The sequence below is a fragment of the Caretta caretta genome, chromosome 7 (assembly GCF_965140235.1).
Source record: "Caretta caretta isolate rCarCar2 chromosome 7, rCarCar1.hap1, whole genome shotgun sequence".
NCBI classification, from domain to species: domain Eukaryota; kingdom Metazoa; phylum Chordata; order Testudines; family Cheloniidae; genus Caretta; species Caretta caretta.
The window spans coordinates 123,577,205-123,594,323 of record NC_134212.1 but is presented as its reverse complement, the minus strand read 5'-3'; positions in this window follow the sequence as shown (position 1 = coordinate 123,594,323).

Below are 17,119 nucleotides of genomic sequence, written 5' to 3'. Positions count from 1 at the left end.
GTATTTAGCTGTGATGCTGAATACCTCTCCCAGACATGAAGAAGAGCTTTGCGTAAGGCCACATCTACACCAGCAAGCTTACAGCGACGCAGCTGCACTCCTGAAGCCGCTCTATGCCGACAAGAGAGAGCTCTCCTGTTGATGTAATACAGCCACCCCCAAGGAGCAGCAGCAGCTATGTTGGTGGGAGAAGCGCTCCTGCAGACATAGTGCTGTCCACACCACCTTTTCGGTCAGTGTAACGTACGTCACTCAGGGGTGTGTTTTTTCACACAGAAGTTGGTCCAGTAAAAGAAATGACCTCACCCACCTTGAAGCTCAAGTGATTTAGGCCTGGTCTACACTAAAAAGTTAGGTGGACCCAGTGACATCCCTGAGGGGTGTGAAAAATCCACAAGCCTGAGTGATGTAGTTAAGCCAACCTAGCCCCTGGTGTAGACACGCTAGGTAGACAGAAGAACTCTTGCATCAACCCAACACACCTCTGAACAACATACTAATCCACAGAGACCTCCCTACCAACACTACAGAAGAAGGATTCTAGGTGGACTCCTCCTGAAGGTCGAGACAGCAGACTGGACTTCTACATAGAGTGCTTCTGCCGACGTGCATGGGCTGAAATTGTGGAAAAGCAGCATCACTTGCCCCATAACCTCAGCCGTGCAGAACACAATGCCATTCACAGCCTCAGAAACAACTCTAACATCATAATCAAAAAGGCTGACAAAGGAGGTGCTGTTGTCATCATGAATAGGTCGGAATATGAACAAGAGGCTGCTCGGCAGCTCTCCAACACCACTTTCTACAAGCCATTACCCTCTGATCCCACTGAGAGTTACCAAAAGAAACTACAGCATTTGCTCAAGAAACTCCCTGAAAAAGCACAAGAACAAATCTGCACAGACACACCCCTGGAACCCCGACCTGGGATATTCTATCTACTACCCAAGATCCATAAACCTGGAAATCCTGGGCGCCCCATCATCTCAGGCATTGGCACCCTGACAGCAGGATTGTCTGGCTATGTAGACTCCCTCCTCAAGTCCTACGCTACCAGCACTCCCAACTATCTTTGAGACACCACTGACTTCCTGAGGAAACTTCAATCCATCGGTGATCTTCCTGAAAACACCATCCTGGCCACTATGGATGTAGAAGCCCTCTACACCAACATTCCACACAAAGATGGACTACAAGCCGTCAAGAACACTATCCCCGATAATGTCACAGCTAACCTGGTGGCTGAACTTTGTGACTCTGTCTTCACCCATAACTATTTTACATTTGGGGACAATGTATACCTTCAGATCAGCGGCACTGCTATGGATACCCGCATGGCCCCACAGTATGCCAACATTTTTATGGCTGACTTAGAACAACGCTTCCTCAGCTCTCGTCCCCTAACACCCCTACTCTACTTGCACTATATTGATGACATCTTCATCATCTGGACCCATGGAAAAGAAGTCCTTGAGGAATTCCACCATGATTTCAACAATTTCCATCCCACCATCAACCTCAGTCTGGACTAGTCCACACAAGAGATCCACTTTCTGGACACTACGGTGCTAATAAGCGATGGTCACATAAACACCACCCTATACCAGAAACCTACTGACCGCTATTCCTACCTACATGCCTCCAGCTTTCATCCAGACCACACCACACGATCCATCGTCTACAGCCAAGCTCTGCGATACAACCGCATTTGCTCCAACCCCTCAGACAGAGACAAACACCTACAAGATCTCTATCAAGCATTCTTACAACTACAATACCCACCTGCGGAAGTGAAGAAACAGATTGATAGAGCCAGAAGAGTTCCCAGAAGTCACCTACTACAGGACAGGCCTAACAAAGAAAATAACAGAACGCCACTAGCCGTCACCTTCAGCCCCCAACTAAAACCTCTCCAATGCATTATTAAGGATCTACAACCTATCCTGAAGGATGACCCAACACTCTCACAAATCTTGGGAGACAGGCCAGTCCTTGCCTACAGACAGCCCCCCAACCTGAAGCAAACACTCACCAGCAACCACATACCACACAACAGAACCACTAACCCAGGAACCTATCCTTGCAACAAAGCCCGTTGCAAACTGTGCCCATGTATCTGTTCAGGGGACACCATCACAGGGCCTAATAACATCAGCCACACTATCAGAGGCTCGTTCACTTGCACATCTACCAATGTGATATATGCCATCATGTGCCAGCAATGCCCCTCTGCCATGTACATTGGTCAAACTGGACAGTCTCTACATAAAAGAATAAATGGACACAAATCAGATGTCAAGAATTATAACATTCATAAACGAGTCGGAGAACACTTCAATCTCTCTGGTCACGCGATTACAGACATGAAAGTTGCGATATTACATTACAAAAAAACTTCAAATCCAGACTCCAGTGAGAGAGTGTTGAATTGGAATTCATTTGCAAATTGGATACAATTAACTTAGGCTTGAATAGAGACTGGGAGTGCCTAAGTCATTATGCAAGGTAACCTATTTCCCCTTGTTTTTTCCTACCCCCCCCCCCAGACGTTCTTGTTAAACCCTGGATTTGTGCTGGAAATGGCCCAACTTGATTATCATACACATTGTAAGGAGAGTGATCACTTTAGATAAGCTATTACCAGCAGGAGAGTGGGGTGGGGGGAGAGAAAACCTTTTGTAGTGGTAAACACCCATTTTTTCATGGTTTGTGTGTATAAAAAGATCTCCTGTACTTTCCACAGTATGCATCCGATGAAGTGAGCTGTAGCTCACAAAAGCTTATGCTCAAATAAATTGGTTAGTCTCTAAGGTGCCACAAGTCCTCCTTTTCTTTTTGCGAATACAGACTAACACGGCTGCTACTCTGAAACCTAACTACTGTCTCTCAGGGAGGTGGATTACCTACGCAGATGGGAGAACTCCTCCCATCGGCATAGGTAGTGTCTACACTGATGCTGCAGCCATGTTTTAAGTGTGGACAAGCCCTTAGTTTATCCAAAAGAAAGTTAAGAGGTGACATCATCACTCTCTATAAGTACCTACCTGGGAAGGAGATTTCTGGTAGCATAACACCTTTCAATCTAAAAGACAAAGGCATAACATGGAGTGAGGCCTGGTCTATACTAGCAAAGTAGATCAGCATATAACTATGTCACTCAGGGGTGCAAAATCCACACTGCTGAGAGATGCAGTTAAACCCACCTACCCTCCAGGGTAGACAGCGGGTGGCCAATGGGAGAATTCTTATGTGGACCAGCTACTGCATCTCGGGGAAGTGGATTACCTACACTGATGGGAGAGCCCCTCCTGTTGGTATGTGTCTTCACTGAATCACTACACCAGCCACTGTAGACAAGCCCTGAGAACAATTAACTATTGGAACAATTTCCCTATCACTTGAATCCTTTACAACAGTGGGTCTGAACCAGGAGTATGTGTACCCCTGGGATATGCAGAGGGCTTCCATCGACTTATCTAGATATTTGCCTAGTATTACAGCAGACTACATAAATATACTAAATACAATAAATAAACTAAAATTTCATCCAGACAATGACTTGCTTATACTGTGCTATATACTAGACACTGAAATGTAAGTACAATATTTACATTCCAACTGATCTGTTTTATAATTATATGGTCAAAATGAGAAAGTCAGCCATTTTTCAGTAATCATGTGCTGGGACACTTTTCGATTTCTACATCTGATTTTGTAAGCTAGTAATTTTTAAGTGAGGTGAAACTTGGGGGTACGCAAGACAAACCAGACTCCTGAAAGGGGGACAGATGTCTGGAAAGGTTGAGAGCTGCTGCTTTACATCACAATTGAATGTCTCTTAAAGATATTCTCTGGCTGGGCCCAAAGCTCTTGGGCAGGACATAGGAACGATTGGGTGAAGTTCTCTGGCCCTTTGTATGGCAGGAGGTCCAACTAGAAGATGACCAAAGTCCCTTCTATCTTTAGAATCTATAAAAAAACAGGATTGGATTATCTTGGAGTCCCAAAGAGACCAATGGGAGTTTTGCCAGTGATTTCTCCCCGGGTTTCTCAAAGTCCTGATCGTTTTGTTCCTTATTAAAGAACATAAGTAGGGGGAAAGGGGAGATTGAGGAAGCTTCAGAGAGATGGCGACCCTGCAGCAACCCCATAACTATTCTCCAGGGTCCCATACCCAGAGCCCCAACTTCTGGACCTTTCAGATGTCAGGGAGTCTCCAGCTGCCTGGGCAGAGCCATTTCCATGCGTTCTTGGACTGGCTGCCCTTCTTGACTCCAAATCCAGGTCAATCTTATCGGTGCCTAAAGTAAACAGCACTGTGGGCTGCTGTTGCCAAGAGCGATTAGGAACAGCTGGGTTTTTCTTTTAGGCAGCACATTTATTAACGAGGGGAAAGGGAGAGAATTTCGCCATAAAGAAATATGGGAAACTTGGTCTGGACCAAATCTCTCTGTTCATTCAGCCTGCGCCTTTATCCCACTCAGATATAAAACCCAGTCTGACGGTGGTTGCTTCCTCCAGGTTAAAGAATGGGAGGGATGGTTCCAGTCATAAACTCCTAAATTGCATTTGTAGGGTTCCTCGTTAAGGTATGTACGCCTGAAAGCCTCTCTGTGTTTTTCCCGCGTCCCAAAAGTGACACATTTCCCCACCCCCACCCCCCCGATATTATCAGCAGGAGGAAAGTGAAAGCAAGGGGAAATGGTTTCCTCATTTTATGTATATTTATTTGATTAGATGTTCGTGTTATTTATTAAGAGGATTCTCTGTCTTTTAGAATCTCCAACACTAAGAGCAAATTAATTTCAGAAACCTATTTATTCACCTAAAAAGTGCTCGTTTCCTTGAAGGGAAAATGCACCAAAGTTTTATTAATTTACCTATTGCCAGCAAGTACTTTTTCTGTTTCTGCGTTGCAAGATCTGTGCAGACAAAAATCAACAGATCGCTGCATCTTAAAGCCTCAAAACGTGGTGTGCTTAATGCTCATGTTGTCTAGTTTGTTTTAGCAGCCATGGGCCAGATCCTCAGTTATGTAAACGACCACAGCTCCCTTGGCTCATACAGGAGACGTCTGAGGACCCCTTCAATACCGCTCTTGCGCTCGCTCTGGATACGCGCACATACGCGGGACATTGTGAAAAAATCAAAACCACCCCATCTTGTTCTTGTAGAGGGTCCTGCTCTCAGCAAAGATGGAGTAACTGCTGCTAAACAAAGGGGGGGGGGGAGTTGGCCGCTGAGAAAAATTGGTGCAATTCATTGTAAATTCACACCAGATCTGTCGCCATTCAAAATCAGTACGTTGAGAAACGTCTCAGGTCATTGCACGGCCATTTATGTTTGACCAATGTGGGGGGAAAATCTCAACACAGAGAGATAGAAAGCGACTGTTTCTCTGCGATCAGTTTGGGGTGAGGGTGTGGATTCCCTGAAAGCAAAAATAAAAGCAGGTCAGGTTCGAGTTTACGTAACGAGGACTTTTTTCAGCATAACCAAAAGGTGAAAAGAATTACGTATGTTTAGGGGAAAAAAACATGCAAGAGAGTCAGAGTCTGGGCGACGAAGCAGCGCTGAGCTCCTTCTTCGTCTGGCTTTTGGAAAGAAAACTCTACCCCAGCGTGTAGCTGCTAAGAAGGAGCTGAATCCGTTGGCGTTTGATTTGTGGGATTGGTGGGTTTTCAAGTTACTGTCCTGTTAAAAGATGTGTAATACCTGGTGGCCACTGATTGTGTTATACTGCTAGAAAAAATAAATGGGGGGAAGAGAGGACGGCTAAGGAAACAGGAGCAATAAACCAGTGAAGGAACATACGAGAAAAAGCCAAAATAAACCGCGTACAACGACCCCTTTCCCGTGTTCTCCTGCTTTGAAAAACCCCAAGTTGTTATTAAATTCAGGACAAATGTTGACAGTTAATTCTATTTCCGCTCTGCTGGCTTTACTTTTATTGAGAAAAAATATTACTTTTTAATTAATTTTATCGCTGGAGTTGTTAGAACTGCAAAAATAATAATAATAATTTGAAAGAAAAACACCTTAAAAGAAGAAATACAAATAACTACTTTAAGGGGGAACTTTTGCTGCTGTAATTTATTGGAAGGGGGGAAAATATTATTAAATTGTCTGTCCAGATTCTCTCTGAAATGCATCAATTCTGATATTGCGGTATAATCCAATGACTGTTTATTTTGTGTTCCTGAATTATTAACGCCAGGTTTTCATTATAAGAAGGGTTGACTGGGTTATTTCTGTGATTTTCTCCCCACTACGTTTATTAAGTTTCAATTGATTTCAGACACATCCTTTTGCTCCCCAAAAATGAGTATTTCATACTCGAAACTCCTTAATTTCTTCGGGAAAGGTTAGTTGCATTTGGCATTCTGGATCAATTATTAACGTGTGCGCTGAGAGTTGCAAAGGAAGCAGATATTAAAGATCTCGGGAATGGGACAGTCGTTTTGCATTTGAATCTATTTGTAATAACTCAAGATGCTGTCCGTCTCCCCCCCCCCCCCCCACTGCATCCGCGAAATAAACTTCCTGAGTCGACGCCAAGAGAAAGTAGTTTATAGAATGCGTAAAGTTACAGAGATGGACTAGATCTATCCCCACACCTCTCCATCCAGTGCAGGCCCCCTCCTTAGACTTGCTTCGTTCGGTCTGCTTGTAAATTTCATTCAAGTAGTTAGTAAATTTCAGAGGAAATTTACCTTTGCATCATTTTTCTATTGGAGGAAGGGAGCGGCTAGCTTTAATCTGCGGACTGGGACTTGAGTTAAAACCTCGCAGAGAGGAGAAAGTCTGCAACCGATCCATCAGTCCCTAAGCCGCGTCCCCGCACCCCGGCTCTCTTTGCTGGCTGGGTGGCGGGCGCTTGTTATTAAAAGTATTGGATGCGAGTCAACACGCAGCTTCTAATCTGAGGAGATCAAGAAAGTTATCCAACTTGGAAAGGACATTAAAACCGACTAAGAAATGCGTGCGTGTCTCTCTCTCGGAGGCGAAAGCGGCCGGTCTGCTGGGAAAACTGGCTTCTGAAGTCTTTCAGTTACCCAAACCCTTGAAGGATAAGAGGAGCCAGTTAAAATCCAAGTCTGGGGCTCTGCGTTGTATTTTCAGATCCTGACCGCGCTGTAATAACCAACAAACTAACTAATCCAAATCTGTGCGCTTTGACGGCCCTGGAGATCAGTCAAACTAGCAATGGGCTATTTTAAAAAAAGGTTTGAATTGTTTTAAAGGCCAACGAACAATGTTTAAAGCAGATTTTAAAACAAACAAACAAACAACTAACCCCTTTGATTCTTCAGGTTCGTTGTTGTCCCCATAACATGACTGAAAAAGTTACCAGTCTCCCTTTAATACAACCTCCCTGTTTGACTTCACGGGGCTACACGCCTGGGGAACACAACAAACACAAGTCTTTGCAAATATTCTTGCAAATCACTTTCAGCCCCTCTCTGCCCCAGTTCCCCCTGATCCTTATTTGTGGACGAGTCCGACGAGCGAGGTATTATTTGCCTGACTTTCTCTGGTGTAGCAGTGAGATGGCCGCAGCGGCTAGGTGTCAAAGCCAGGCTCTGTAGACACACATCCCTCCGGCTCTGAATGCGGTGAGGAAGCAGAGAGGTGTGAACCCCAGGGCCCTCAGCTTTCAAACGCCCTTTTTAGCATTGGCACCATTCGGCCGAATCAGGGTGGAGTCGCCACTCCACTCCACGGTAATAGATTCACCCCCACCTGCGCCAAAGCCTGTGGATGGCTCCCGAGCAGAAAGAGAGTCCTTCCTGTCTGCTCCCAGACAGGGACTGGAAATAACAGCATAGGGCCGCAGGTGATCCGTCACCGGACCTGAGCAGTGACTATGGTTAGGGGGGCTTTTCATGAACAAGGCACCGGCTAAAACTGGTTTGGTGCGAAGTATGAACGGGACATTTGTGCAGAAAGCACAAACCTGTGACGCGCGTGGCAGGCTGGCTGTTCCTGAGCAGCAGAGAAGGGTTCAAGCCATCAGGGAGGGTTCACCCCGCCGTCAGGGAGACCTAAATCCGCGCCTAACAGGAGCATCTGAACTTTTCCCTCCGTGTCTTTAAGAAACAGGAGAGAAAAACCAAGATGACTTTGCAACTTTTTTGGTGACTCTAAAGAGGCTGGCCACAGACTGCACCGTAGGCCTGGTAGCAGGGAAGACCTCAGGGCACCACAGAGACCTACGGACTGCCATGCAGATGACAGACCAGAAATACCTGCAACATATCTTCACAGAATTGGACAGCTGTCAATTTTTTTAAAACATATGCACCAAACAGACGGGTTTTACCCTGTCCATGCAACAGTAACAAGCCTATTCTGCCCCAAAGAGCCCTTCCTGTAGAAACCATCTGATGAAGTGAGCTGTAGCTCACGAAAGCTCATGCTCAAATAAATGGGTTAGTCTCTAAGGTGCCACAAGTCCCCCTTTTCTTTTTGCGAATACAGACTAACACGGCTGTTCCTCTGAAACCTGTAGAAACCAGGGGATGGCGTTCCAAGAAACCACGTGCTGAACTGACAGAATGTTTCTAAGTCCAGGTAATTTGGCAGCGATGTGACTGTCTCTATGTCCTAAACTGGGCTCGTTTTTAATCCACGTTCAGTTTATGTTGCTCTTTCGCCTCAGCCAGACTCCAGCTCTTCCTAGGAAGTCTGCAGATGAGTCAGAGTTGATTGAGGGGGCTAGAGAGACGCGTGGTTGGTGTTTTAGTTACCGATGGATTTGGTGACAGAAACTATTGGAAGACCTGGTAAAGTAACTAGTGGGCCAGGAGCCAAGGAAATCAAACCAGTGGGAGGTGGGAGGTTGGTTAGCTGCCCTCTGCCAGGCTGGGAGGGTTAAACCTGCGGGTGGTTGAGGACTTTAGAATGAGTACAGAAAAGGTGACCTGAACGTATGGTGCTGAGGGCCGTAAAACATCATCACAGGCACCCTGGGGCTGCAGTGGGCTTGATCCTTCCGCTGCTTGATGGTGTTTAATTCATGAAGAACCTGGATATTTCTACCCCTTGACGCTGCCAAGGTGCAAGGAGATGAATGAACTTTGTGGCTGTCCCATCCACAGCTGCCCCAAGCCCCTGGGTGGCCAGCAGAAGCCACCTCATTAAATCCTCCTGGACCCACGCTCTTATCCATATAACTTGTCCGGGTGGCCCTTGGTGGGCTCTGTCTCCTACAGCCTGGTGGGGGCCGGGGCACAGACCCCTCTCTCCAGGGACATGCGCCTGTTTGATACGTAGAATCAGCACAAGGGTAGACTACACTGGACGCCGCTGCTCTGGTGTGTTTCACTTCTCAAGGGAAATCGGGGGAGGAGCGGAAGGGGGCTGAGTTCTGGACCCGAAATTGGAAATTGGGGGGAGGGAGAGTTTTCCCCCATTCACGGTGAAACCTCTCCCATTAACTGAATCCCAGTAAACTTCCCAGCCCGAGAGTCGTTTTAAACCACTGGCGACTCTGGTTTTAGCACCGGGGAACAATCATCGTCCAAGTTCGTTAAGGCAGACAGTAAAAGATCAGACACCCCCCTCCCAATTTTCATTTTAATTCTGCCTCTCTATTGTAAAAAATCGGATAATAAAATGGACCCGCTTCGATTGGGCCCTTTGCCGTTCGCACGCATGTTAAAAGAAATATTTCCTGCACGTGATCTGAACTTGTCCTGGGTGCAAGTGTGTTAACGTCAGAGTTTTGTCTTTACTTACAGGGCGGTGTGGGGAATAATCTGCAGGGGAAATGCAGCTTCTCAGGACTACAGGAAGCAGAAGAAAGAAAGAAAGAAAGAAAGAAAGAAAGAAAGAAAGAAAGAAAGAAAGAAAGAAAGAAAGAAAGAAAGAAAGAAAGAAAGAAAGAAAGAAAGAAAGAAAGAAAGCTACAGGGAACATATAGGGTCACACAAAGATGGGGTCACACAAAACAGCAATTACTTGTCGCTTGTTAAATATCTACATGCTCAAAGAAATTGGTTAGTCTCTAAGGTGTCACAAATCCTCCTGTTCTTTTTGTGGATACAGACCAACACGGCTGCTACTCTGACACCATACATAGCCAAAGAAACTGACCTGAAAACTTGCATGAGATTCTGAGGGGAAATGCAAACTGCTCGAGGCTTAAATATCCCAAGCTTTGCAGTATTCATGGCAAAAGCAAGAAAACATTCCAGGCTAATTCCGTTTTCCAGGAAACCTTGGGAAAAGTAGTGTTATATATTACTTTATTGACAAAGAAAACTAGCTTTCTTGACAGAGGGGAGGAGGAGACACAGAATTTGGCCTGGACACTTTCCAGCAATATTTGCCCTCGGGTTGTTTGGGACAGATATCTATTTGTAGTGGAATTTAGATCCAGAGTTAACTGCAAAATAAGTAAACCCAGTGCAAGCGATTTTATATGGAGGCTAAACATTTCCTTTAGAAATACCCATTTCCAATTCAGTTAGCTACCTGGGGCGGGGGGTATGTGTATCTCTTACATTTCTCTGCGTGAATCCTAGGAGTTGCTTTCAAATTAAAAATATTTATGCCGAATCTTCAAAAAAGAAGAAGGAAAGACTGGAAAGTTGGCATTTAAATCCCTGTCCTTTGATGTCTTGTTGCTTTGTCCAGATCACTTTATAAACACTTAGCGACACAGCCCCCCCCCCCCCAACACATAACGATTATCGAATCAAAATTCGTTTCAAAATACCTGAAAATAAGGGAAATCATCGCAGAGATGTGACCAATGAACATCAGGCTGTGCCTTTGAAAATATGCCTGCAAATAAGTTTTGGATTCTTCCCCCACCCCCAATGTTCCCTCTCATTTTTGACAAAACATTTCTTCTGCGCAAATTTTTGACAGGCCCTGTGGGCAAAACATTTCTTCTGTGCAAAGTGCCCTGCTTCTGTGCAAATGTTTGTGCGGGCGGGGGTTTCGGATCTGTGTGCCCGGGCCCACACGCCCACAGCTTCGAGGGACCGGTGCCCCCAGTCCTCTTCTATTTCTTTGTTGGAAATAATCCTCCCGCTATCGTATCCCTCCGCCCCGCTCTCTGCGCTTGCTCTTTCCTCCTGATCTGCGCGGGCCTGGTCGCAATGTACAACTAAGGAGGGGGCTTGGGCAGCAGATCTCACCCCAGCAGGGGTCGGGAAACTGCACTGGAGGGGCTGGACTCCTTCTACATTTGCTAAAGGCCCCTATCATGTTGCTGCCATGTTCTATTTTTCTATTTAAAATGCTCTTCTGCACAGTAGCTGTGGCAAAGGCTTCTCTCCAAAATGGGACGGCTCCGGGAGTTTTAAATAAAAGGCACAATAAGAAGTTAATTCGAGTTTGAAAATACTTCTTTGAAAATATGGTCTTTGACCGAACCGGGGCGTTGAGCAAAATTATAATTCAGACTCCTTGTCGTGGTACCTTTGAGCCTTGAAAATACCTTTCTCTGGACAATAAACTGATTTCGTTTAACCCAGCAACTGTTACTTTCATTAGTATTCCGAGTTCTAATAATTTAGTGATGACTAGATAATGGGCAGCATGTACTTTGGTTGGTTTAACAGGAAGAAATCAAATTGGATAATGGACACCATATATTTTGGTTTCTTTAACAGTTCGGTATCACATTTCTTGTACAAAGTACGGCAGATGGATATTATGTGAATTTTACTTTGTTTAGTAAAACAATAAACAGGGCCAACAACTTTAAGAAAGAAGCAAGGGTTTTGCGACACCTTCCTCACTTGAAAACATACAGGTGTAACCTTGTATTTCTGGGGGAGGGGGGGTTTAAGGGCTTCCAGTGGTTACGAGGTCTGGTGTCATTATTCACACAGTTTGAAAAGCAAATATCTTTAGGTTCTAAAAGCAGGTTATTTTCAAACGAAAAGTCAAACATAACAAGAGGGAAATCTGAATTGTGAAAACTTTCTTAGAAACAGATGCAGCTTTTATTATTAATTATTATTATTATTATTTTAAATAAACCCTCTTCTTCTAAATACGATTTTTCCTGCCCCCCATGTTGATTTTCTGTGTGTATGTGGATGGGTATTTCTCTGACATTTAGGATTTTTTTCTCCTATCCGGAGCTTTTACAAACTTTTACAGAGAGAACTTCTTAGAAACCACATTTCAACCAGCTGCCCCATTCACTTCTATGCGCACTGGACGACGAATCGAGAGAGTTATTGACCCTTTAAAGCATATCAGTAATATATGTGTGTTCATACCTTCAACATCAGACCTGAAGAAGAGTTCTGTGTAAACGGGGAAGCTTGTCTCTCTCTGTCCCCCCAACAGAAGTTGATCCAATAAAAGCTACTACCTCCCCCACCTTGCCTCTCTGTAACTTAAACAGTAACTCAAGGGCTTTTAATACACATTTTGCACAGGGGACTTGTACACCCACCCACCCACACAAAACAAAAACATGCACTTGTTATTCCAATGAATCTTTTAAACAGAAATCCATGTATTTCTGTTTCATTTCCCCCATTCTGAGACCTCCTTTCCTTATTTCTTTTAGTCCCCCGATTGGCGCTGTTTTAAAACGTTCAGATTATTTTCAGGTTTTTTGGTTTAGCATTTGCAATTATCTATGGTTCCCCTACATGCCCCTCCACGCCCCACCTCTGTGTCTTTCCCGATTGTAGAGGGCTACATTTGTATATTTCATCTCAAAGATCTAAATCCAACTTTGGATAATTTTGCATTATTTTATTTTATGTCCCAAGCTAGTCCCCGCTCCGATTTCCCCAAGAATCTGGACGCAGTGGAGGGAAGGGTCTGTTAACATGGAAATCAAGAAGAGAGAACCTCTAACAGTGTAACAGTAGCAGAGAAGAGCTTTGAATGTGTCACTTCTTCGGGGCGTTTGCATTTGCAACTCCCCTCCTCTATGCAGCTGCCCGAAACCTCCTTGTCTGACAAAAGGGACAGGTCAGCGTGTGTCCAGGTTTTGAAGGGAGCTAACAGAACTAGTGAGCATTTAGAGTGAGGGTGAACAGAGGTGCCCACGTGGCTGGGTCTGGTTACATTCATAATGAGGGTTTGAAAACAAGTGACTGTAAAATGACCTTAGACTTCCATATCGGTCTCCCCCGATGGCTTCCATGTCACATTTGCCAGTCAAACTCTGATGTTTGTAACCGCTGGAGCTGCAAACTCCTGGGACCTGAAAATCCAGCAGGGGTCTTTTCTTACCCCCTCGAGGGTCAGAGATTTTGCCATCAGAACTTGGAGCTGTTGGTTGTCTTGATGATACAGCCTGAGGGCAGAGCTTGTTTTGGCTCTGGTACTCACAGGAGTCAAAACATATTTGGGTCACTAAACTAGGCAGACATAACTGGAAGACAGGCAGGGATCAGCTATGCTGAGAAAGAAGGTGTCATTTGTACTCAGTCATTTTGGTGATCAACACTTGAATGATTTACGCCTTATACTTTAATTATATTCTTATGACAGGTGGCATTTGGCTGGACTAAAGTTAGCAGAGGTCAGCCAAGACTAAATGTCCCTTGATTAATCCTCAAACACAGCAGAACTATCTGAAATGCCTCTGACATCTACTGGGGATATCAGAAGTAGCTGCCTTTTGTGAACCCCCAAATGAATTGGTAATGGATCTAAAGGGGGGGAGGTCAAAATAAAGTCTTGTACCCCTTCAAAAATAGAGCCACGTGTATTCTTCCAGGCAGCTGCAGGATGAGTGGCAGAAAAATACAAATATCTACCCCCGCTCTATAAAAAGAAAAGACCTGATGACTATTTCATTAGCCCTTTGGAAGCAGAATGTAATATCGCCTGCCCCTATTATTTGGGGGGGGGGGGGGAGGAAGCAACACACACAAAAAATCGCAAAAAGCAACACAAAAAAACCATGTCCCTCAATCTCTCTACTGGAGAGAAGCAGCCCCACGTCTGCCCCTTGTCCTTGGGACTGCTTAGATCCGGCAGCCTGGAGACTGCCGGAAATTAATACTCGCATAGCCAACCCCTTTGGACACCTTTCTTTCTAACACCGGCGAAAGGCTTCCGCCTGGAGGCTGTGACCCTGTCTCCTCGGTTCTGCCTGCGCGCTGGGAAATAGTCCACCAGACTCTGCTGTTCCAATCAAAGGGGACGCCAACACCGCTCCTTCCTGCTACAAACGTAAGGCAAGGGCTGGGTCAAAATCCCACTGCTCCCACCACCAATCCCTCACAGGGTTTTTTTTTTTTAACTCTTCCCCATCTTGAAATGAGCAAACTCAACACGACCCGTCAGGAAGGGGGGATTTAACATTACAGGACGAGTTGTTTTTTTCCTATTGCATCACAAGTTAGCTGGGAGGAGGTAAACCCACAGGGAACAAATGTTTGTTGAATATTCTTCCGGGTCTAACCAGTTGCAAGGAGAAGGGGAAAGAGGACTCAGTCTGAAATGGTGCGCCTTCTAAATTATGAATTATTCTTATTACTACTTCTCCATTGCTGGCTTGATTTCTTTGTCCCCAGTGAGGAAAAAGAGTTTCTGACTTCCCAACATACCTATGAAATCGCACCCGGCATCTGCCTCTGCCTTGTCACTAGCTGTGAAATCACTAGTCTGAGGGGCAGGCAGGGGAAAACAGGGGAGGGGACCTGTTATTTTCTTTTCCGCAGGTTGCTTCAGACGGCAATATTGCTATTTCAAAGTTACCTACTTGAAGGCCTCCAAAGCCAGCTGTGGTCCAATTAGATTGACCCCTGGGGTAGAAGTTACATAACATAAGAGACATAAGAATGGCTACACTGGGTCAGATCAATGGTCCGTCTTGCTCAGTATCCTGTCAATGCCAGATACTTCAGGGAGAATGAAAAGAACAGGGCAATAATCAAGTGATCCATCCCCTGTAGTCCAGTCCCAGCATCTACAGTCAGAAGCTTAGCCACCTTGGCTAATAGCCTTGATGGACCTAGCCTGCATGAATGTATCTAATTCTTTTTTGAAACCATTTATACTTTTGGCCTTCACAACATCCCCCGGCAAGGAGTTCCACAGGTTGACCGTGCCTTGTGTGAAGGACTTCTGTTTGTTTCTTTTAAACCTTCTGCCTATTAATGTCATTGGGTGATCCCCTAGGTCTTGTGTTATGAGGAGAAAATAACACTTCCCTAGACACTTTCTCCACACCCGTCATGATTTTACAGACCTCTATCATATCCCCCCTCAGTCCTCTCTTTCCAAGCTGAAAAGTCACAGTCTTATTAATCTCTTCTCATGCAAAAACAGTTCCATCCCCCTAATCATTTTTGTTGCTCTTCTCTGTACCTTTTCCTATTCCAATATATATGTTCTGAGATGGGGTGACCAGATCTGCACTCAGTATTCGTGGTGTGGGCGTCCCATGGATTTACAGTGTGGCATTATGCTATTTTCTCTCTTACTAGCTATCCTTTTCCTAATGGTTCCCAGCATTCCCTTTGCTTGTTTGACTGCTGCTGCCCATTGAGTGGATGTTTTCAGAGAACTCCCAGACCTCTTGCCTAAGTGGTAACTAATTTAGACCCCATCATTGTATATGTACAGTCGGGATGATGTTTTCCAACCTGCATCACTTTGCACTTATCAACATTGAATTTCATCTGCCATTTTGTGGCCCAGTCACCCAGGTTTGTGAGATCCCTTTGCAGCTCTTCGCAGTCTGCCTGGGACTTAACTATCTGGAGTAGTCTCCTATCATCTGCAAACTTTGCCACCTTTTCCTGGATCGCTTAGGAGACCTGAGTTCTGTTCCGGGCTCTACCGCTGGATGACCTTGGCTAGGCAACTCTGTGTCCTTAATTCTTTTATAAAATTGTGGCTAAATATTGTTTATGTGCCTTCATAAGATCTTCATGAGATCTTCAGAGGAAAAGGCACTGTAGAGATGCAAAGTCTACATATACTAGGATCATTCGCTCACTGAAAGCCTCTCGGTTTCCCAATCCCTTGGCTTTACCATACTTTTTGTTTTCAAACTTCTTCCCAGGGTAACACATTTTATCAGCCCCAGTAACGTGCCTTGTTCTTAAACCCGCCAGGAGATCCACGGAATTAGGCCCACATCCTGCTCCATCGCAGGGAACGATCGTTTTAACCCTGGCTTCACTGGGAGCAAGATTAAGCCCTCCAAGTCCTGGGTAGGCGCCTGGTGTCATGAGACACGGCCAGGAAAGTCGGGCTCCCGGGCCAGGGGGTAGGGAAGAAATAATCTGTAAGCAGGAAACTAAAAAGAGGAAGGGTCCTTGCTTGTTTTCTTTGCAGATCTAAGAGGAGGGATCTGGGGGTTATTTATGGGGGGGGGTTGCAAAGGGATTTTTTTTTTGTAAGGTGAACTCTGTGGAGAGGAAGGTAACCACAGAAGAAGTAAAAGGCCCCTGGCTCGGATCCTGGCATCTGTACCCGAGGAAAATCCCACTGGAGAAAACCCGAGGTTGGGGTTTCTGAGTCAGGCAGCGCCAGGACCTGTAGTGTGCCAGGCTGCACGCGCGCACCCCAGCGCCCCACGCTACCCCCCCCCCGCCACACACAAACACACACCCCCCGTGCACACACCTGCGCGTGCAGTGGGGTATTAGCCAACATGCCAGCTGGAGCCAAGCCAGGCTGCCTATGGGGAAGCCGGATCACGCTGAACTTCAGCACCCTTGTCACCGGGTTGGACTAGCCAGTCACAAGACCAGGGAAAGAGCCACCCTGGGAGCAGCTCCAAAGATCGCCGCCTCGAAAAGCCAATCGCTCGGCCCCGGCCACCCAGCCTTTGTCTAGCCAGCCCGGGGTCATGAGCGAGATCAGGGGGAGGTTTTCACTCCTGAACCCTGCCTAGGCAGCCCGAGAGCTTAATCCACGCGGCGCGCAGATAGATTTAAGCCTCAGAGGCGAGGCCAAGGGGTTTCAAACCTGTCGTTGGGGTTGTCTCAGAGACAAGCGCAGGTAAATACCAAGGACCCGAGAGATTTCAGAGGATTCGGTCAGTCAGTCATTAATAATTATTGTTGTTGTTATTCTCAGGGTTTGATATAAAGGGGATATGGGGACCACCCAATATTTTAGCTTTATTTAAAAAAATGTCCTATGACGTAAAAATATATCTAGGGGGGTT